This window comes from Leucoraja erinacea, chromosome 7, assembly GCF_028641065.1.
Source record: "Leucoraja erinacea ecotype New England chromosome 7, Leri_hhj_1, whole genome shotgun sequence".
Taxonomy (NCBI): Eukaryota; Metazoa; Chordata; class Chondrichthyes; order Rajiformes; family Rajidae; genus Leucoraja; species Leucoraja erinaceus.
This window is the reverse complement of record NC_073383.1, coordinates 21,041,628-21,064,617: the sequence shown is the minus strand read 5'-3', so window position 1 is coordinate 21,064,617 and position 22,990 is coordinate 21,041,628. Positions and strand designations below refer to the sequence as shown.

General features: G+C 44.1%; 1 protein-coding gene and 1 non-coding gene across 2 annotated transcripts in view; one reads left to right on the top strand and one right to left on the bottom strand.

The window, feature by feature from the left end:
• Nucleotides 1-22,990, top strand: part of hnrnpa3 (heterogeneous nuclear ribonucleoprotein A3) — an 81,489-nt gene that overhangs the window by 36,877 nt on the left and 21,622 nt on the right. The window lies entirely within an intron of this gene.
• On the bottom strand, nt 5,431-5,502 carry trnaa-cgc (transfer RNA alanine (anticodon CGC)). Its single transcript has one exon. It is a non-coding gene; the product is annotated as a tRNA-Ala (tRNA).

Genomic DNA, 22,990 nt, shown 5'->3' with positions numbered 1-22,990 from the left:
AGAAGTAACTCAATTGGGTCAGGCAGCATCTTTGGAGAAAAAGAATGGCTAACATTTTGGGTCGGGACCCTTCTTCAGACTGAAAATGGCCTAAAAAGCAGCTTAGTTCATTAGATATGAAGTATAGTGGTATTTGTGCATGAGGAGACAATTGGCTTCCCCAGCAAGAACAACAAGGGGTGGCGCGGTGGTGCAGTGGTAGAGTTGCTGACTTACAGTGCCGGAGACCTGGGTTCGATCCTAACCATGGCTGTATGGAGTTTGTACATTCTCCCTGCGACCATGTGGGTTTTCTCCAGGTGCTCTAGTTTCCTCCCACGCTCCAAAGAGGTAGAGGTTTATTGGTTACTTGGCTTTGGTAAAAATTGTAAATGTTCCTATTGTGTTAGATAGTGTTAGACAGTGTTAGACAATTTACAGACTGCAATTACAGAGCAAGGGCTGATGGGAGAGTGAACTGGGGTAATATCTCCAGTGCCTTCAAGGTCAGCTGCAGGAGGGGACACAAAGATGGCCAGGTGAGGACAGGGACGTCGATTCACGGGAACCACTACAGTCCATCGACCGTGCGGGCTGATCAGGCTTTTTATTTACCAAGAATAATTTAATCAATTATTAAAATAATATTTAAATACAACATAAAACGAAACAAAACCCAACATCATAATACAAAATTTTAAAAAATCTTACATATTATATAACTATTTCCCCATCCTTATTGAGGGTACCCTCCACCCCACGCGATGCCCAACGGTCCCGGAAATCCCCCATGGAGCCCGTGGACAGGGCGTAGTCCCTTTCCAAAACCACCCGGACGCAGACATAACCCCGGACATGGGGCAGGCAGCCAGCTCGGGCAGAGCCCTCTTCCACCTGGTGCTGTGACTTGCAGATGGCCAGCTTGGCCAGGCCTAGGAGCAACCCAACCAGGACATCTTCGGTCCTACGCTCTCCCCTATGCACAGGGTGTCCAAAGATGAGGATGGTGGGTGAGAAGTTCAGCCAGAAGGCAAGGAGCAGCCCCTTTAGATATTGGAACAGGGGCTGCAGCCTCACACACTCCATGTGCACGTGGTACACAGACTCGTCCAGGAGGAGGTGGAGCCCGTACAGGAGACGCTTCCCTGCATCTCGGAGGAAGATGAAGGTTGTCGAGGAAAGGCGGGACCGGCTCCCGAGAAGGATTACGGCGCCTGGGTCCGATGAGTACATCCGGCTGAGATGGGGTTTGCTAAAGGCTGACCAGGCTTTGGACCTTGGAAATGGTGGCAAAATATTGTAGTAGCTGCATTTATAATTAATGCAAAAATAATTTCACTTGCAGTTGCATTTGTGACTGATAAAGCACTATTGAACCATTGAACATGGATAGGAGAGGTTTGGAGATATATGGACGAAATGCAGGCAACTGGGACTATTTTAGATGGAGCGTCTTGGTCAACATGGGCAACGTGGGCCGAAAGCCTGTTCAGTGCTGTAAAACTCTCTGATATGCAGAGAGTGTCCTTTCCAATCTCAGTATCCCCTGCACTAGGTCAGCTCTTGCTGCACTAGGTCAGCTACATTGGACAGGCCATGTCATTCACACTCTCATCCAAGCTCCATCATAAACTGAAGAAAATATTCAACAGTGTTCTCAAAATCTCCTAGAAGAATTATAACATTCCCGCTGACTCTTGATTCTTTGGGCCATGACTGTTCATAGTGGAGGAGGCACATGCACAATGGTATTAAGCACCTCAGGTCCATGCACCAAGATCACACACAGACCCTGAGACAGTATACGTAGGAATGCACCTCCTCACAAACCAGCAATTATTTATTATTGTCAGACATCGTAATGTAGCTCTATGCAACTTTAGACAAAGATGCCCACGCCAAAATAATTCAAGTTGGATCATAATTTAAGTTTGAATTATAGGTATCAGGGGCTTTGGGGAGAAGGCAGGAGAATGGGGTTGAGGGGGAAAGATAGATCAGCCATGATTGAATGGCAGAGTAGACTTGATGGGCCAAATGGCCTAATTCTGCTCCTAAAACCTATGAACCTATAACTTTCGGCTTTTTTCTCTGTCACTATGCGACTCTCTTTCTCCTCTGCTCATTACATTGATTTCCTTCCTTAGGTACAAGTTCTCAGTTGTTTATTTTCTATTGGCGCTTTGGCCTTTGGTTATGCAGGACTGTTAGCAGTCTATTTAATTTCAGAGGCATCCGTAGCAAACTTTATCCCATCTCAGACATGTGCATTATTAGCAGCAAAACTGCTACTTTGAAATGTATCTGTCCCCGGGTGAGTGTTTATTGGTGTGGGGCAGACTTTCTCAAATGGCATTAGAACTATTGCGTTTCATACAGATTGCACATTAGCGACAGCTGACCTTATCTTATGTCGTTGCACAGGATCATGACATTTGCTGGAGCTAAATGCCATCCCTGTACGTTGTCTGACGTGAAATGTAAAGAAAATCTTACACGGACACGTACTTAAAACACGTGTCTGAAGAAGAGTCTCGACCCAAAATGTCACCCATTCCTTCTCTCCAGAGATGCTGCCTGTCCTGCTGATTTCCTCCAGCAATTTGTATCTACCTTGTTAAACATTGGTGTTCAGGCTACATGGTAAACTTATGTGGACACTCATAGGTAGATGGATGTAAAGGATAGAAAATTCCTTCTATTGATTTGAAAGACTAAAATAAGTTTTAAGTAGTGTTTTTGCAAAGACTGTGAAAGGGAAATGACGTCCTAAAACTAATGAAAGATGACCCAATTGCCTTGAAGCATGGTATAGGTGTGTGCAAATGGCACAGAACATCAAGATTAACAGCACATATCTTTCCACTGATGTGATGTAGACATCCGTTGCACAAGGACAGTTTGCAATGAGTTAGTTTGTTTAGTCTAGTCTATTGACACGTGTACCAAGGTACAGAGAAAAGCATTTGCTGTGTGCTAAACAGTCAGCAGAAACACTATCCATGATTACAATCGGGCCATCCACAGTGTACAGTGTACAGGAGACCCTCACACTACCTTTGATCAGACTTGATTGGACTTTATCTTGCACTAAACGTCATTCACGTTATTCCCTTGATCATGTATCTGTACACTGTGGATGGCTCGATTGTAATCACGTATTGTCTTTCCACTGACTGGTTAGTATGCAACAAAAGCATTTAATTGTGGAACAGTTTGAATGTGGAGTTAAAGCAATGTCCAAATATGAACCAGTTCAAAATGACATACAAAAAACTTTTTTTCACAAGGTACAGGGATGAAGGGGATGGTTGACAAACAGGGGTCAATGTTTATTTATTATTTTATTTATTATTTATTTAAGTTTTTTGGTTACTTCATACATATTACTTGTATGTGTATATCAGTTGTATGTATATATATGTCTGTATGCATCTCTAAAAATTGTCTGGGGTATTATTATTATTATTAATTAATTGATTATTAAATATGGAAGAAGGGTTTAGGGAGAAGGGGTGAGATTAAATAAGTTATCCTTCTTCTCACTCCTTTTCGAGCTTGTAAAGAAAAAGTGTTGGACATTTAAATTTTGCTTTATGCTTTTCATTGCTTTGCAAATATTGCCTGGAATGTCCAATTGTTTGACTACTTCGATTTTGTTGTTGTTATTTATTCCTATTTATGTCTTTACTTGTTCGGAACAAATAAGCAAATAAATAAAAATAAATAAATAAATTGTACCTAGGTACAAGTGACAATAAACAAAACTAATTTCTCCACTTATTTGTTGGAGTAGAGGTTCAAAAATGTGGAGCGATTTTTAACGTGTGATTGCTCATCCTTTTCAGTTCAGTTTTGTTTATTGCCACGTGTACTGAGGTACAGTCAAAAGTTTTTCTGGGAACAATATGCAGAGAGTCGCCTGCCTTGGGCTCCATGGATTCCAGTCCAATATTCTGTCCAACTCTGTCCAATGTTCACAACACCATCTTCTTGAGGTACCAGCTGACCAAGCTTGGCAGGAGGTAGCAACCACATTTAACACGGTGTCTTTACTTACATGTTCTGAGAAGAGTTGCTTGAGAAGATGGGATAATGGACTGGGGTGATGCCTCAAGCTTAATGAACCTGGCAATGTAACAAGGGATGCAATGATTGAGGCTCAAAACTCAGAGGAGTGGGCATAGGGATACAAAGGTAAGGCCTCTGCTGAGGACTGACCGTTCTGCATTAGTGATGGGGAGGTCGGGGTATGGGATGAAGATAGTAATAATCTAACAGAGGTTAGAATACTCGTTGAAGTGTGGGCATAGGATTAAAAAAGTCTGGACTCTAAAGAAGGGTCCCAAACTGAAAGGTCGCCTATGTATGTCCTCCATAGATGCTGCCAGACCCGTTGAGTTACTCCAGCACTTTATGTCCATTTCTGGTGATGTAAGAATACCTTAGAAACATAGAAATGTAGAAAATAGGCGCAGGAAGAGGCCATTTGGCCCTTCGAGCCTGCACCGCCATTCATTGTGATCATGGCAGATCATCCTCAATCAGTAACCCGTGCCTGCCTTCTCCCCATATCCCTTTATTTCCACTAGCCCCTAGAGCTCTATCTAACTCTTTTAAATTCATCCAGTGCATTGGCCTCTACTGCCTTCTGTGGCAGAGAATTCCACAAATTTACAACACTCTGGGTGTAAATGCGTTTATCGCTCCACAATGGTACTTTTCTAGCAGTATTTTCTTGACAAGTCAAGTCAAGTGAGTTTATTGTCATGTGTCCCAGATAGGACAATGAAATTCTCGCTTGCTGCAGCACAACAGAATATTGTAGGCATAAATACAGATCAGATCAGATCAGTGTGACCATATACCATAGAATATACTGTATATATAAACACACATAAATAAACAGATAAAGTGTTATAGTTCAGAGTTTGTTTGAAGTTGTGTTTAATAGTCTGATGGCTGTGGGGAAGACCCTGTTCCTGAACCTGGATGTTGCAGATTTCAGGCTCCTGTACCTTCTACCTGATGGCAGTGGAGAGATGAGTGTGTGGCCAGGATGGTGTGGGTTCTTGATGATGCTGGCAGCCTTTTTGAGACAGCGCCTGCGATAGATCCCCTCGATGGTAGGGAGGTCAGAGCCGATAATGGACCGGGCAATGTTTACAACTTTTTGCAGCCTTTTCCGCTCCTGGACGGTCAGGTTGCCGTACCAAGCCACAATGCAACCGGTCAGCATGATCTATACTGTGCACCTGTAGAAGTTCGAGAGAGTCCTCCTTGACATACCGACTCTCCGTAATCTCAGGAAGTAGAGGCGCTGATGTGCTTTCTTTATGATTGCATCAGTGTTCTGGGACCAGGAGAGATCTTCGGAAATATGCACGCCCGGAAATTTGAAGTTCTTGACACTTTCCACCCGTTGAGCAACATAACGTTGAATAAAACCAGTGGAGATGCCGGGGATTGAACCCGGGACCTCATACATGCGAACCATGCACTCTACCACTGAGCTACATCCCCTCCTTATTGCATCAAAAGCCAGAAAGATATCTCAAGATTCCCATTGCAACATACTACCTGCCATCCTACTCCACATTTGCCACCTACCCATGTCAAGTCAACAACCTGCCTGCTCTTTCATTGCATAACTTGAAAACCACACTTACTGTACATTATGACAAATATAACCATAAAGGTATATAACCTCAATACAATTTGCAATTAAAAACACTCTTACGCTTGGATATTTCAAGTCATTTAATGTGATGAATTGGTGGAGTGTATAAAAACTCTACAAATTACAGGTTAATATTTTGAAATAAAATCCATAATTCAGTGGTCCTGACACCAGCAGCGTGCAAGAGCTGTGTACATTAGGAACTGAAGAGAGGGAGCGAGCTGATCACCTGCTACAATCTTTCGTCTGAGACACAAGAAACTGCAGATGCTGTATTCCTAAGCAAGAACACAAAGGGAAATAATGGTAAGGTTCTTTATTTGTCACGTATGCAACTGCACAGTGAAATCCTTTTTGCATATATTACACATGTTTGGGCATCATTTCCAAAATCCAAAGTCTGGTCAGCCTGCAAGCTCGATGTACTGGAGCTGTTCCCACGAAGTGACGCCCCTCTCCTCGTCTGGCCATCTTTGTGTCAGGGAAGCCCCTCCTGCACCTGACCTTGAAGGCGCTGGAGGCATTACCCCGGTTCACCCTCATACTGGCCCTTGCTCCTCGCATCCGATGTCTCCAGCTCCCTCCTGGTTCCGACGTCCAACGAGCATTCAGGCGGGCCCCATCGATGCCAAGCCTTCCGGCGGGCCCCGTCAACCGACGAGCCTTCGGGCAGGTTCCCAGTCCCGCCGACCGATGAACCTTCCATCGGGCTCCGTCGACTGATGAGACTTCGGACGGGCCCTGCGGTCTGATGTGCCTTCAGGTAGGTTCCTAATCCCGCCAACCGCCGAGCCTTCGGATCATTGATTTGGTAAAGTAACTCTGCGGGTCAGGCAGCATCTCTGGAGAACATCAACAGGCAATGTTTCAGGTCGGGACCCTTCTTAAGACTCCCTTTGGTCGTTCTACCAAAATTACATTTATTAATATCATCATGATTCCAATTTCAAGTTTGGTGCCTTCAAAATGTATTATTCCTTTTGCTGCTGCCTCATGAAAAAACTCAATTAGATTAGTCAAACACGTGCTTTAATAAACCCATTATTTTAGAGAGATATATCCAATTGAAAATAACTAGTGGAATACAATACAATACAATACAATTTTATTGTCATTTGAACCTCAAAAGAAGTTCAAATGAAATTTGGTTTCTGCAGACATACAACAAGAAAAGAATCAAGACACACAGCCAACACAGTTTACACAAACATCCATCACAGTGAATCTCCTTCTCACTGTGATGGAAGGCAAAGTCTTATCTCTCCCCTGTGTTTGATTTCTTCTCCCGATGTTAAAGCCCCCGGCGGGCGATGGTAAGTCCCGCGGTTATTAAAGCTGCGCCGGGCGATGCAAGGCCCCGCTCCAGGTCATTTTCAAGCCCGCAACTTGGGCGGGAGAAGTTGCTGTTGCGGGAGCTCCGAAAAGCAGTCTCCCACCAGGGACCTGCGAGCTCCCGATGTCAGCGTCCACCGGACCAGCGGCTGGAACCTCCAAGCTCCGGAGTCGGGTCACAGCCGCGCACCAGCGCAGCTCTCCAAGCTCCGAAGCCGGCCAGCCCCAAGATGGTGAGTCCGCAGCTCTTTGACTAATAATGATATTTTACTAATATGCTCAGAATGGGCTCTGAGGCTCCACAATCATGGTTAGAAGGTAGTAGATATCAACACTGCATGCTACAATTGGTATAATCTCTTCAATCAAAATTGGACAAAACCTTATAATTTGCCCCTTTGGAATCGCCAAGAACTACAATATTCCTACAGCACCTCCAAAAACAATGTAGCAAAAAAACAATATCACCAGGCACTTTAACAATTAGGGACAGGCCATCTCGACCCTTCTAGTCCGTGCCGAACAAAACTTGACACCAACCATAACCCTCCATTCCCTTCCCATCCACAAATTTATTTTTAACGAACCTCTTGGAGAACACAGCTTAGGAAGTTCTTGTAAACTGAATTGTTTTTGTTAATTAATAAGAACATTTGGAGAATTAGGCTTTGAAAGGTCCCCTGTCAGTATTATTCAACACAGTGGGTATAATGCAAGATGGAAATCATGACATGGCCATCACCTTAACAGAACTAATTGCATTGTCGAGTTTTGGGCATTGCATCAGTACTTGCTGCTTTCCTTACTGTAATACAGAAATGGAGGACAGAAAATAAAGGAAGATTAAATTATTTTTAAAAAGCATTGCAATGAAATGAAGTTGAGTCACAAAATGCAATTCAAATTAATTTTTCCCACAATAGAAAATGTAAGACAATTCAATTCAAAGGTCCCAAATTGTTGTTGCATCCTGAATAGGTTTCTCACAATTCTATTACAGTTCCTCTCTTAATATTATATATGCCATTATCAAAACAATCACAAGTTTAACATAATGGTTTAAAATGCTGAGAGGATAGATAAGCAGATAACATAATCCTGAAGGACCTTGTGGGACATAGGAAATTATGACCAAGAATTTCCTGGAACATTTTGATGTAACCATAGTGTACCTCCAAGGATTACAATTTTACACTACATTTTGACAGAAATAACAATTGGTGCACAAAACTATCCCATTTTATAGAAACTGTGCTACTCAGTATAATGGTTGAATGAATGAATGAATGAATGAATGAATGTATGAATATGTTTATTGGCCAAGTATGTACACATACCAGGAATTTGCCTTGGTGCCCCGCTCACGAGTAACAACACGACATACAGTAAACCATTAGGAATAAAACATAAAACATTAAAACATTAAGAATAAAACATTATAGTTTAAACATGTGAATGAAATAAAATACCGGAGCAAAAGGAGACTACAGACTTTTGGTTATTAAGTAGAGCTACTGTTCATGAAAAAAAGCTGTTTTTATGTCTGGCTGTGGCGGCTTTGACAATCCGGAGTCGCCTTCCAGAGGCAAGTGATTCAAAGAGTTTGTGGCCAGGGTGAGAGGGGTCAGAGATTATCTTACCCGCTCGCTTCCTGGCCCTTGCAGTGTACAGTTTGTCAATGGGGGGAAGGTTAGAAACATAGAAACATAGAAACAGAGAAAATAGGTGCAGGAGTAGGCCATTCGGCCTTTCGAGCCTGCACCGCCATTCAATATGATCAAGGCTGATCAGCCAACTCAGTATCCTGTACCTGCCTTCTCTCCATACCCCCTGATACCTTTAGCCACAAGGGCCACATCTAGCTCCCTCTTAAATATAGCCTATTAACTGGCCTCAACTACCTTCTGTGGCCAGAGAATTCCAGAGATTCACCACTCTCTGCGTGAAAAAGGTTGCAGCCAATAACCTTCTCAGTTGATCGAATGATTCGCTGCAGCCTCTGGATGTCGTGCTTGTCGTGCTGAGTCAAACCAGACAATGATGGAGAAGGTGAGGACACACTAGAATTGGACCATCAATGCCTGTGGCAGATTGTGTTTCCTCAGCTGCCACAGGAAGTACATCCTCTGTTAGGCTTTTTTGACTGTGGAGTTGATGGTGGCCCCCTATTTAAGCTCCTTGGAGATTATGGTTCCAAGGAACTTAAAGGACTCCACAGATGTAACTGTGGTGTTGTTGATGGTGAATGGGGAGGGGGAGCTCTCCTAAAGTCCACTATCAATTCCGCTGTCGTAAGAGCATTAAGCTCCAGGTTGTAACAAAGGTACCAGGACACCAGATGTGTCACTTCCTGTCTGTAGGCAGATTCCTCCCCTTCCTGGATCAGTCCAATCAGGGTTGTGTCTTCCGCAAATTTGAGAAGCTTGACAGAGGTGTCTGTGGAGGTGCAGTCGTTGGTGTAGAGAGAGTAAAGGAGACGGGCGAGTACGCAGCCTTGCGGTGCTCCTATGCTGAGGATCTGCGGGTCCGAGATGTGCTTTCCCAGCCTCACTTGCTGCTTCCTGTCTGTCAGGAATTTGGTGATCCACTGACAGAGGGGTTCAGGCACAGTCAACTGGGAGAGTTTGGAGTGCAGTAGCTCTGGCACAATGATGTTGAATGCAGAGCTAAACTCAATAAACAGGATCCTCGCATAGGTCCCCTGGCAGTCTAGGTGCTGTAGGATGAAGTGTAGGCCTAGGTTGACAGCCTCATCCACTGATCTATTGGCCCGATATGCAAACTGCAGAGGGTCCAGCAGGGGGTTTGTGATATTTTTCAGCTGGGCCAGCACATGGATATTAGAAAAATATCATCTAAAATATCATATCCCTCTATTCCCTGCACTTCCATGTGATTATCTAAAAGCCCCTTAAACTTCACTATCCTATCTGCCTCCACCACCACCCCTGACAATGCTTCCCAGGCCCCCACCACTTTCTGTGTAAAAACACTTGCATTACAGTTTTCAGCTCTCACCTGATAACTATGGCTTCTAGTGTTGGATATTTCCACCCTGGGAAAAAAGGTTCTACCCTATTGATGCGTCTCATAATTTTATGTGCTTCTATCAGGTCTCCCCTCAATGTCCGGCATTTCAGAGAAACCAATCCAAGCCTGTCCAACCTCTGCCTGCAACTGAAACCCTCTAATCCAGGCAGCAATTTAACTAACCTCCTGCATCCTCTCCAAAGCCTCCACATCTTTCCTGTAATGGGGTGACAGAACTGCGAACAATAGTCCAACAGCTGTTTAGCCAAAGTCCTATGGAGCTGCATCATGACTGCCTGACTCTTATACTCAATGCCTCTAGAATGAAGGCAAGCATATCATCTGCCTTCTTTACTACCTTATCCCCTTGTGCTGCCAACTTCAGTGAGATATGAACTTGGATTCCAAGATCCCTCTGCACGTCAATGCTGTAAAGGGTCTTGCCATTAACTGTAAATGTTTCTCCCCTTACATTCAACCTCCCAATGTGCAATACCTCACACTAGCTCAGATTTAACTCCATCTGCCATTTCTCCGCCCATTTCTGCAGCTAATCAACTATATCCTTCTGTATCTTCAGACAGCCTTCTTCACTGTCTGCAACTCCTCCAAATTTGGTGTTGTCTGCAAATTTACTCACCAACCAGAATATCTACCTTCCACCACAACTCACTGTCATTAATGAATTAGCCTAACTAGTCTTTTATACAGTTGCCTCATAACCTCCCTGGAATCATTTTGGTAAAACTCTTCTGCACCCTCTGAAAGTGAGAAAGTCTAGGACCAGAGGCCATAGCCTCAGATAAAAATAACGTATCTGTAGTAAGGAGATGAGGAGGAATGTATTTAGTCAGAGGGTGGTGAATCTGTGGAATTCATTGCCACAGACAGCAGTGGAGGCCAACCCAATGGATATTTTTAAGGCTGAGATTGATTGGTAAGGGTGTCAGGGATTATGGGGAGAAGACAGGAGAATGTGGTTGAGAGGGAAATATGGTTCAGCCATGATAGAATGGTGGAGTAGGCTTGGTGGGCCAAATGGCCTAATTTTGCTCCTATGAACATGAAAAACCTTTATATCTTTCCTAGTGCAGCACTCAGAAAGCACAAAATGCTTCAGTCGTGGCCCAACCCAATATTCTACAACGGCTCATTGTGACTTCCTTGATTTTGTATGTCTCCTTACAAAGCTAAGGAACCCATTTAACCAGTTTTTCAAGCTGCCCTGTCACGAAAAGTAACCCATGGAGTCAGTCATTCCCCCAATACAGACACCTGATGGCCGATGGTTTCTATACCAGCCACTAGGTGTCTCCTCATGGCTGTAATACTCCATCCCAGAGCTCCTGGCAATTTTCACTCTTAAATTTCATGCGATCCACCCATCTATTAACCTGTCGAGGAAGGAACTGCAGATGCTGGTTTATATCAAGGATAGACACAACATGCTGGAGCAACTCAGTGGGTCAGGCAGCATCTCTGGAGAAAAGGAATAGGTGACGTTTTGGGTCGGAACCCTCCTTCAGACTATACCTGTTTATATCTTCTTGAAGTCTATCACCAACCATCACCATCCACCTTATTCTCCATACTTCCAAATTTGGCGACATCAGTAAATGTTGGAAATTGCCCCTCAATACCATAATTCAAGACATTAATAAATAATAAGAAAAGTAGCGGTCCTGGCATTTCCATGAACAGCTCTCCTGTCTGGGTGACAGCCTTTCATTATTAAACCCCTTTTTCACGGGGCGATTTGACGCAAGAGTTAACCAGAGTTGAACATCGTGGGAACCTCTTGCGATAACCGTACGGCATTCGTGGACCACCGTGGCGCTAACGGCAGGTACTCGTGTAACTTGGTGACTCGGGAGAAAATTTAAACAAGCTTGAATTTCGCCAAGAGTGACTTGTACACTTGTGGTTGAACATTGCAACATTATATGCACGTAGTGGCCAGTGCGATATCCGTACTGACTCTTGCGTGTGTACCGTGGGAACTCCTGCGAACGGTGAACCCGGAAGCTGGACAGGGGGGACAGAAGGTGAGTAAAAATTGTCTTCTGTGGGATTTAATTTAAAAAATAAAGATTTGCATCCGCATATGGACATCAACTTATTCAAACAAGAAAATAACTATAATCTTTAAAAGGGACTTTACTGAAAGGTCCCGCATTTTTATGGTCCGTGAGAAATTTTTCACGTGTACTTCTTTGAGAGATACAGCTCGGAGTCCTCGCCGACCAGCGATCGATGCCTTTCCGAAGCAGGGTCCGGAACGCTACCAATCAATGTTCTCCAGAGACCCGTGTAAAGGAGTGAACTGCACATGCTGGTTTAAAACGAAGACAGACACAAAAAGCTGGAGTAACTCAGCGAGTCAAGCAGCATCTCTGGAGAAAAATAGGTGATGTTTCGGGACGAGACACATCTTCAGACTCAATTCCGATTAGGATGTCTGAAGAAGGGTTCCGATTCGAATCGCCACCTATACTTTTTCTCCAGAGATGCTGCCTGACCCGCTGACTTACTCCAGCTTTTTATATTTTTCTTCCCAGATCTGACTTACCTGCTGAGTTACACCAACATTTTGTGGCCGTGTTCACTATGAACATTGAATTATTTAATTTTAGGTAACTTACACACTCTCTCTCTCCCCCGCCCCCCTCCCCCATGCAGTAATTGTCGGTTAACCAGTCCAAGGTTTGCAACGATGGTTCCCTCTTGGGATCACACTACCCATAGCCAGCAATTGGCCTACCAGGGAACCAAATATAGACATAAAGTGCTGGAGTGATTCAGTTGGTCAGGCAGCACCTCTGGAGGAAAGGGTTAGGCGACATTTCGGGTCGGGACCCCTCTTCAAAATACCCTGCTGAGGTCATCTGTTGTTGGCCCTGATTTGTCCCGGTCTTTTCTTGCTTCCAGTTCCCCCCTACAATCATCCCGAAGAAGGGTCCCGACCAAAAATGGAATCTATTCCTTTTCTCCAGAGATGCTGCTTGGCCCGCTGAGTTACTCCAGCATTTTGTGTCTAACTTGCTGATTCAGACAGTTTTTTATTTACTCTGAAACACACGTTGGAAATTTAAACTTGGGCGCAACTAACATCGTCTTACCGTGGGAATTCTTTAACTCAGCGGGCAGGCAGCAGTTAATTGTTGCTCCCTTCAGTTTCCCAGGGGGTCGGGACGGGACTGGAGTTGGGAGGGAAAGGTGGGGGAGTCGAGGGAGAGGAGGGGGAGACAGATGGGGGTGTCTTCATTTACTGGCGGCGGGTGTCTGTCACTGAAACAGGCAGGTGAGATTTCACATCCACCTTGTGTGTGCCTCTCTCTCTCTCCTTCCCTCCCTCTCACACAGGCTGAGAGACTCTGCCTCAGTAACTGTGCTCACTCCATCTGTGTCTCCCACATACACAGTAAAACTCTGCTTTGTGTGTGTATATACCAATTCAACCAAGGGAGGATATTTATAGTGTGTGAAAATAAAAGTGACATCATTTGTGCCACGTGATGATTTAATTACACTTGACAGTTTACAATGTCATTCAAGATTTAACGGGAAAGCTCGGGAGACGGACAAGTCACTCGCACAAATAACAGAAATGCCGAGTACCGTGGGAACTCTTTGTCTACCCCCCCCCCGTTATATCGTGTGATATCGTGCTAGACCACGACCACTTCACTCTGGCTACATCTTGCGTCGTCGCCCCGTGAAAAGGCCTATTACTCGATTTCCCACTCCAAAGCCAATATTCGTCTATTCTTCATTCTACTGCCTCTTTTATTCCATGGCTTTTAATATCGATGACAAGCCTGTCATGTGACACTTTATCGAACACTTTTTAGACGTTCATGCACATCACATCATCTCTCTCTGTTACGATCAGAAAACTCTATTGAGTTAGTTGGACACAATATGACTTTAACAAACCTATGCTGGCTTTCTTTAATCAAACCACAATTATCCAGATGACTGCTAATTCTGCCATAGGGTCATGGAGTCAAATAGTCTTTCAGTAGCAATGTTACAACATTTTGAGATTTTAAAACTCAAGTCTGCAATTTACCCATCATATAAAGCATAAAAATAAGTTTAATTTGTTACCTAATTCACTTTCATATCTTCAGTATTAAAAAAGTTATGGCCATTTTCATACTTGGAAATCAGCATCTTGTTCCTTATTGCTTTTCCATTGACTTAACACAAAAGCTGTGATCGTGGACAGTCAAAAGCCCATAACTTTCTTAAAAATTAAGAGAACTAAAATAAATTTTCAGTTATTATAGATTGAAGCATTCTGAAACAAATATGAAACAATCTTACTTGGATGACCTGAAATTAAAGCATATAATTAGTTAATTTAGGTGGACTAATTGATTTGTCCACCTAAATGCACTGGACGTTTTTAATACCTACTCTTTATCAACTCTTACTGTATGCCTTCCAAAGTCTCATCTACATCTACATCCTTGTTTACTACAACTCCAGCATAGTAAAGGTTAACATAATGTTACATGTAAAGGTAGAAACAAGGAACTGCTGATGCTAGTTTACACAAAGGGAACACAGTGTTGGAGTAACTCAGCTGGTGAGGCAGCATTTCTGGAAAACATGGATAGGGGACTTTTCAAAACGGGACCCTACCAAGTCCTCTCTCTGGTCTCAGCCAAGTCCTCTCCTCCATGGATACATTTCCTTTTTAGTTTCTGATCAATTCCATTCCATTATTGTCACGTGTACCGAGGTACAGTGAAAAGCTTTTGTTGCATGCTAACCATTCAGCGGCAAGACAATACATGACTACATGAAGCCATTCACAGTGTACGAATCCACAGTGTACAGATACATGATAACGTGAATGAAGCGAATAATGTTTATTGCAAGACAAAGCCAGTAAAGCCCGATCAAAGATAGTCCAAGGGTCTCCAATGAGGTGGATAGTAGTTCAGGACTGCTCTCTAGTTGCGGTAGGATGGTTCACTTACCTGATAACAGCTGGGAAGAAACTGGGAAAGATCTCTTGTCCTGCAACCTGTTTCCTATTCAAGTTACTAGCGTATTCACCTATACTTAAAAGTACTAGTCTTGATTGTTCGTGAGTGTATTGTGGTAATCCTTTGAATAAATGCCACATTAACACACATCTAATGCTTTACCTTTCAACAAGTTTCTTATGTGATAAAGACTGTGGTGAAATAGAGTCCGGAGGGCCCTAATAGAAACATAGAAACATGGAAAACTGGATGCAGAAGTAGGCCATTCAGCCCTTCAAGCCAGCACCACCATTCAATATGATCATGGCTGATCATCTAAAATCAAGTTCAAGTTCAAGTGAGTTTATTGTCATGTGTCCCTGTATAGGACAATGAAATTCTTGCTTTGCTTAAGCACACAGAAAATAGTAGGCATTTACTACAAAACAGATAAATGTGTCCATATACCATAATATAAATATATACACGCATGAATAAATAAACTGCTAAAGTGCAATTAGCAGAAAGTGGTTATTAATAATCAGAGTTTTGTCCGAGCCAGGTTTAATAGCCTGATGGCTGTGGGGAAGTAGCTATTCCTGAACCTGGTTCTTGCAGTCTTCAGGCTCCTGTACCTTCTACCTGAAGGTAGCAGGGAGATGAGTGTGTGGCCAGGATGGTGTGGGTCTGTGATGATACTGCCAGCCTTTTTGAGGCAGCGACTGCGATAAATCCCCTCGATGGAAGGAAGATCAGAGCCGATGATGAACTGGGCAGTGTTTACTACTTTTTGTAGTCTTTTCCTCTCCAGGGCGCTCAAATTGCTGAACCAAGCCACGATGCAACCGGTCAGCATGCTCTCTACTGTGCACCTGTAGAAGTTAGAGAGAGTCTTCCTTGACAAACCGACTCTCCGTAATCTTCTCAGGAAGTAGAGGCGCTGATGAGCTTTTTGGATAATTGCGTTAGTGTTCTCGGACCAGGAAAGATCTTCAGAGATGTGCACGCCCAGGAATTTGAAGTTCTTGACCCTTTCAACCATCGACCCGTTGATATAAATGGGGCTGTGGATCCCCCTCCTACTCCTTCCAAAGTCCACAATCAGTTCCTTGGTTTTGCTGGTGTTGAGGGCCAGGTTATTGCGCTGGCACCATATGGACAGTTGCTCAATCTCCATTCTATATTCTGACTCATCCCCATCAGTGATACGCCCCACAATAGTGGTGTCGTCAGCGAACTTGATGATGGAGTTCGCACTGTGGTTGGCTACGCAGTCATGGGTATAGAGTGAGTACAGCAGGGGGCTGAGCACGCAGCCTTGAGGTGCTCCCGTGCTGATTGTTATCGAGGCTGACACATTTCCACCAATACGAACAGACTGTGGTCTGTGGATGAGGAAGTCGAGGATCCAGTTGCAGAGGGATGCGCAGAGACCCAGTTCTGCGAGTTTGGTAACCAGTTTGGAGGGGATGATTGTGTTGAATGCCGAGCTGTAATCGATGAATAACAGCCTGACATATGAGTTTTTGTTGTGCAAGTGGTCCAGAGTGGAGTGGAGGGCCAGCGAGATCGCTTCCACTGTTGATCTGTTGTGGCGGTAAGCGAACTGCAGTGGGTCCAGGTTTTTGTCGAGGTAGGAGTTGATTTGCTCCATGATCAGCCTCTCAAAGCACTTCATCACCACCGGCGTTAGTGCCACTGGTCGATAGTCATTGAGGCACGTCACCTTACTCTTCTTGGGCACCGGTATAATTGATGCCCTTTTAAAGCAGGTGGGGACCTCAGACCTCAGAAGTGAGAGGTTGAAAATGTCCGTAAAAACTCCCGCCAGTTGGTCCGCACAGGTTTTTAGAACACGACCGGGTATACCATCAGGACCAGGTGCTTTTCGGGGGTTCATCCCTCTGAAGGATTTCCTGACGTCGGCCTCTGTGACTGAGACTGAAATGCCATCACAGCGAATGGGGGATCGGGAAGGCACATCAGTATTCTCCCTGTCAAAGCGTGCGTAAAACGCATTGAGCTCGTCAGGGAGTGATGTTTTACCGACATTCGAGCTGCCTCCTGGTTTCGCCTTGTAGGAGGTGATTGCATTCAGGCCCCGCCACAGCTGCCGAACATCTGTCTCATCCTCCAGTTTGGAGCAGAAGTCCCTTTTGGCCTTTTTGATGGCCTTACCAAGGTCGTATCTGGTCTTCATGTAGGCCACTGTATCATTGGAGGTGAATGCCCTGTGTCTGGACTTCAGGAGACTGTGGATCTCAAAGTTCATCCAAGGTTTCTGATTGGGAAACACTCGGAAGGTTTTTGTAGGGATGCAGTCCTCCACACATTTCTTTATGAAGTCTGTAACGACTGTGGCATATTCGTTCAAGTCCGTTGCCGAGTCCTTGAACAGTCCAGCCTACAGACTCCAAACAGTCCCGGAGTTGTTCTTCTGCTCCCCCCCCCCCCCCCTCCCCGACCAGCTATGTGCTGTCCTCACTTCTGGGGGTGCGCTCTTCAATTGCTGCCAGGAAGAAGCAGCACCGCGGTATGGTCGGACTTACCGAAGTGAGGGTGAGGGATAGAACGATAGGCATTCTTGATGGTGATGTAGCAGTGGTCGAGGGTGTTAGGTCCTCTGGTGCAGCAGGAGCCATGTTGGTGGAAGTTGGGGAGTGATTTCTTGAGGTTCGCCTTATTGAAGTCCCCAGCAATGGTGGTAAATGCCTCGGGGTAAGACGTCTGGTGTTTGTTGACCACGGCGTGCAGCTCCTCCAGCGCCAGACGGACGTCTGCCTGGGGTGGGATGTAGACCGCGGTCAGGATAACGGAGGCGAATTCTCTTGGGAGGTAGAAGGGACGGCACTTCACCGCCAGATGTTCGAGGTGTGGAGAGCAGAATCAGTACCCCGTTCCTGCTTTTTCTCCATATCCCTTGATTCCTTTAGCCCAAAGAGCTAAATCTAACTCTCTCTTGATCTATTCTATTCTAACCTTTGCATTTAACCATAGATGCACAAACAATGCATTAAACTTCAATAACAAAGGACATTGATAGACTCCAAGACCATGTCTTAAAAATAGACTCAAAGTCCTGGAGTAACTCAGCGGGTCTGGCAGTATCTCTGGAGAAAAAGGATAGGTGACGTTTCGGGTCGAGATCTTTCTTCAGACTAATATGTCTTAAGCTCAGCTGCTGGATGATCATCAACTCGGTGAAAGATGTTCTTTGGTCTGCCCGACACTATTGATCTCCCAGCAGAGTGAGATGTCCGTCAGGGAATGTTGCCGAATGGGCCATTCCAGACTACAAGAGCATTGTACGACAATGCATTTCGACAATGCATTTCATTGTCTCTGCATGACGACAATGCATTTCGTTGTCTCTGTACTGTACACTGACAATGACAATTAAAATTGAATCTGAATCTGAATCTGAATGTGCTGAGGGACTCGATGAAGTTTGGTGCAGCCAACGCCAAGGCTCTGTGGGGAAGGATCACAATCTAGGGTCCTTCCGCTGTGAAACATTGGGGAGGCAGGGTCCGGTGGAGCCACCCCTCAAGCAAGGGAAAGGATATCAACCCTGATTGGGGCCAGATGGGTGGCAAGGGTGCTTGGTATAATAGCTTGCAAACACTACCAAATATAACTCTGATGAATGGATAAACAGTGGGAATGTCAGAAGAGTTTTTGCACTATTCTTGTTTTGTATATTTTTAAAATTCTGATTAAAATTTATTTTCAGGAAAAAAAATCTTAAAAGATCTTCTCAGTAGCAGCGTGACTAGGGTTAATTCTGAAGAAATTGGGGAAGGTTGGCTGAGTTATTTTCTTCACCAGTGACTGGATTTTCACACTGATTTCTTAATTAAAAGTATACATTGATGCATGGAAGTTGTTATGGATTTAAAATCTCATTATCAGGTTAATTTTAAAATAAATGTTCTGGAACCCCTCTATGCAGTACATGTGAAATTCATTAGTCACAGTCTGTGCTTCATTCTTTGTAACAATACATTTATATATTTAATCTCTGACTAGAATGGATTACATGACAATCAACCTTCCTTCAACATGACAAGACCTATTATCTCTGGTTCAATAGTAAATAGGAACTGCAGATAGACACAAAAATCTGGAGTAACTCAGCAGGTCAGGCAGCATCTCTGGAGAAAAGCAATAGGTGACATTTCGAGTCGAGACTCTTCTTCAGTCCCAGGAACTGCAGATGTTGGTTTATACAAAACAGACACAAAATGCTGGAGTAACTCAGCGGGTCAGGCAGCATCTCTGGAGAAAAGGGATAGGTGATGTTCCTGGTAGGGTCTGAAGCCTGAAGAACGGTCCAAACTCCAATCATCACCTATCCATTTTAGCTACCTGCCTCATTGGGATACTCCAGCATTTTGTGACTACATTTCATCAAGTCCAGTCCATTAGGTTGTTGTAAAACAAACTGGTTGACCACTGTTCATCAGCAAAGGCAACTTGCTCATCTCTTTCTCAACTGCACATAACTCCTAACTGACACGTGGTACGGCCAAGAAAGACTTGAATTGTGAGCATTGTTCAGAAAATATACTAAACATCAAAACATCCAAATGGGCAGTCTAGAGATTGGATTAACAATCCAGAGATATGTGTTTAACAATGTTCATGGTTAATAACTAATCTTAGTGACAATGACCACTAAACTATTAAACTGCTATAGTAACCAATCTGGATTCATTAATGTTTAAGAAGGAACTGCAGATGCTGGAGAATCGAAGGTACACAAAAAAGCTGGAGAAACTCAGCGGGTGCAGCAGCATCTATGGAGCGAAGGAAATAGGCAACGTTTCGGGCCGAAACGTTGCCTATTTCCTTCGCTCCAAAGATGCTGTTGCACCCGCTGAGTTTCTCCAGCTTTTTTGTGTACCCTGGAGTCATTAATGTCCGCTGGAGAGGATGTCTGCGATCCAATAGTTGGTGTGGGCTGTGCAAGAACCCAGATCTTCCAGAAGTACACAAAGTGCTGGAGTAACTCAGCAGGACAGGCCGCATCTCTGAAGAACATGGATAGGTGGTGTTTCGGGTCAGGATTCTTCTTCAGACTTGTTTTGGGTCGAGACCGTTTCTCAGACTCACCACTTCTAGATCTACCAATGTGGTTAACCTTCAAATTGCTCTAGAAAGCCACCAAGATCAACGGCAATCGATATGGTAACTAATTCTGGCCATGCCAGTGCTGTTCAGATCTAAAACAAATTGTAAAGTTACATTGGCCACAACCCAGTTGTGATGAAGCTCACCTTTAATCATTAAACTCTAATATCTTGTGTCCACATTCTCTCCGACAGAGCAGCCAAGTAAAAGCATGACCTGGTGTCCTCACATAGTCATATTGTTTGGTCAACAACGCAGAGACCTACATCACCATTACTTACTATAAACTATCTCATAGGAGGCCCAGAACCTGTAGTGTACCGTCACGCTGGCATGGACCTGGGAGTTTTCAGAACTAAATAACCTCCTGATCATAGTATGGAAAGAAGGAACTGCGGATGCTGGTTTATAAAACAAGACACAAAGTGCTGGAGTAATTCATGGGGTCAAGAAGCATCTCTGGAGAACATGGATAAGTGATATTTCACGTTGGGATCCTTCTTCAGACTCTTCAGTCTGAAAAAGGGTCCCGACCTGAAACGTTACCTATCCATGTTCTCCAGAGATGCTGCCTGACCCTCTGAGTTACTCCAGCACTTTGTGACTCCTGTGATTATCTTTTACTGCAACCTCTCATGACTGAGTGCACATCCACGTTAAATGTTGCACAATTCTGAGGGGGAAATAATTGTTCAGAATACAATTGAGTGAGGTACCGAGTGACACCACTGATGGCACTGACCAAGGTCTAAAAGAGGTAGTGACCATTCTGGATCTGTATCAAGTGGTAAAGAAATCAACACATGGATCATACTTTTAATTTAATTCTCACAAACCCATTTGTCCATTAAAGGTGTTACCGTTTACATAATTACTTAAAACACTATGTCCCCCAGTGTAAACTCACCACACATCCTACTACGTAGCATGTACCTAACAGTGACAAAGAGAGGATCTGTAGATGTATGCGTTTGGCCCATATCCTCTAAACCTGTCCGAGTCGTCAAGAGTGTTTTATTGTCATATGTCAATCGGCATGGTGGCCGATTGGGAAAGGGGGAGATGCAGCGAGACCTGGGTGTCATGGTACACCAGTCATTGAAGGTAGGCATGCAGGTGCAGCAGGCAGTAAAGAAAGCGAATGGTATGTTAGCTTTCATTGCAAAAGGATTGAGTATAGGAGCAGGGAGGTTCTACTGCAGTTGTACAGGGTCTTGGTGAGACCACACCTGGAGTATTGCGTACAGTTTTGGTCTCCAAATCTGAGGAAGGACATTATTGCCATAGAGGGAGTGCAGAGACGGTTCACCAGACTGATTCCTGGGATGGCGGGACTGTCTTATGAAGAAAGACTGGATAGACTTGGTTTATACTCTCTAGAATTTAGGAGATTGAGAGGGGATCTTATAGAAACTTACAAAATTCTTAAGGGGTTGGACAGGCTAGATGCAGGAAGATTGTTCCTGATGTTAGGGAAGTCCAGGACAAGGGGTCACAGCTTAAGGATAAGGGGGAAATCCTTTAAAACCGAGATGAGAAGAACTTTTTTCACACAGAGAATGGTGAATCTCTGGAACTCTCTGCCACAGAGGGTAGTTGAGGCCAGTTCATTGGCTATATTTAATAGGGAGTTAGATGTGGCCCTTGTGGCTAAGGGAATCAGGGGGTATGGAGAGAAGGCAGGTACGGGATACTGAGTTGGATGATCAGCCATGATCATATTGAATGGCGGTGCAGGCTCGAAGGGCCGAATGGCCTACTCCTGCACCTAATTTCTATGTTTCTATGTTTCTATATGTCCCAGATAGAACAATGAAATTATTACTTGCTGCAGAGCAACAGAATATGCAAACATAGTATGATATGACAAACGAGAGAGAGAGAGAAAAGAAACGTTCAGTGTGTATATCTACTAATACTCGCAACATACCTATACATATATGTGGTTACCCTCCACTGCGTTATCTCTTCAAGATATGCCATCCACTGCGTTATCTCTTCAAGATATGCCATTTTTTGTGTAACCTTCGATTCTCCAGCATCTGCAGTTCCCTCTTAAACACTATATATATGTGTGTGTGTGTGTGTGTGTGTGTGTGTGTGTGTGTGTGTGTGTGTGTGTGTGTGTGTGTGTGTGTGTGTGGTGTGTGTGTGTGTGTGTGTGTGTGTGTGTGTGTGTGTGTGTGTGTGTGTGTGTGTGTGAGTGTGTGTGTATGTGTATAGGCATATATATGTGTGTGTGTGTGTGTGTATATATATATATATATACATATATATATATATATATATAGGCATATATATATGTGTGCGTGTGTATATATATAATTATTTTTTTGAGGCAGCAACTCCAATAAAACCCTTCGATGATGGTGAGGACAGAGCCGGTGATGGACTGGGCAGTGTTCACAAGTTTTTGCAGTCTTTTCCGCTCCCGGACGTTCAAGTTGCCGAACCAGGCAATGGTGCAACCAGTCAATATGCTCTCTACTGTGCACATGTAGAAGTTCAAGAGAATCCTCTTTGTCATACCGAATCTCCGTAATCTTTTCAGGAAGTAGAGGCGCTGATGTGCTTTCCTTATAATTGCATCAGTATGCTGGGTCCAGGGAAGATCTTCGGAAATATGCACGTCCAGGAATTTGAAGTTTTTGACTCTCTCCACCATCGTCCCATTGATATAAACAGGACTGTGGGTCCTCATCCTTCCTCTTCCAAAGTCCACAATCAGTTCCTTGGTTTTACTGGTATCGAGAGCCAGGTTGTTGTGCTGGCTCCATTTGGTCAGTCGGTCGATCTTACTCCTATACTCTGACTCAACGCCATTTGTAATTTGTCCCATAACAGTAGTGCCTTCGGC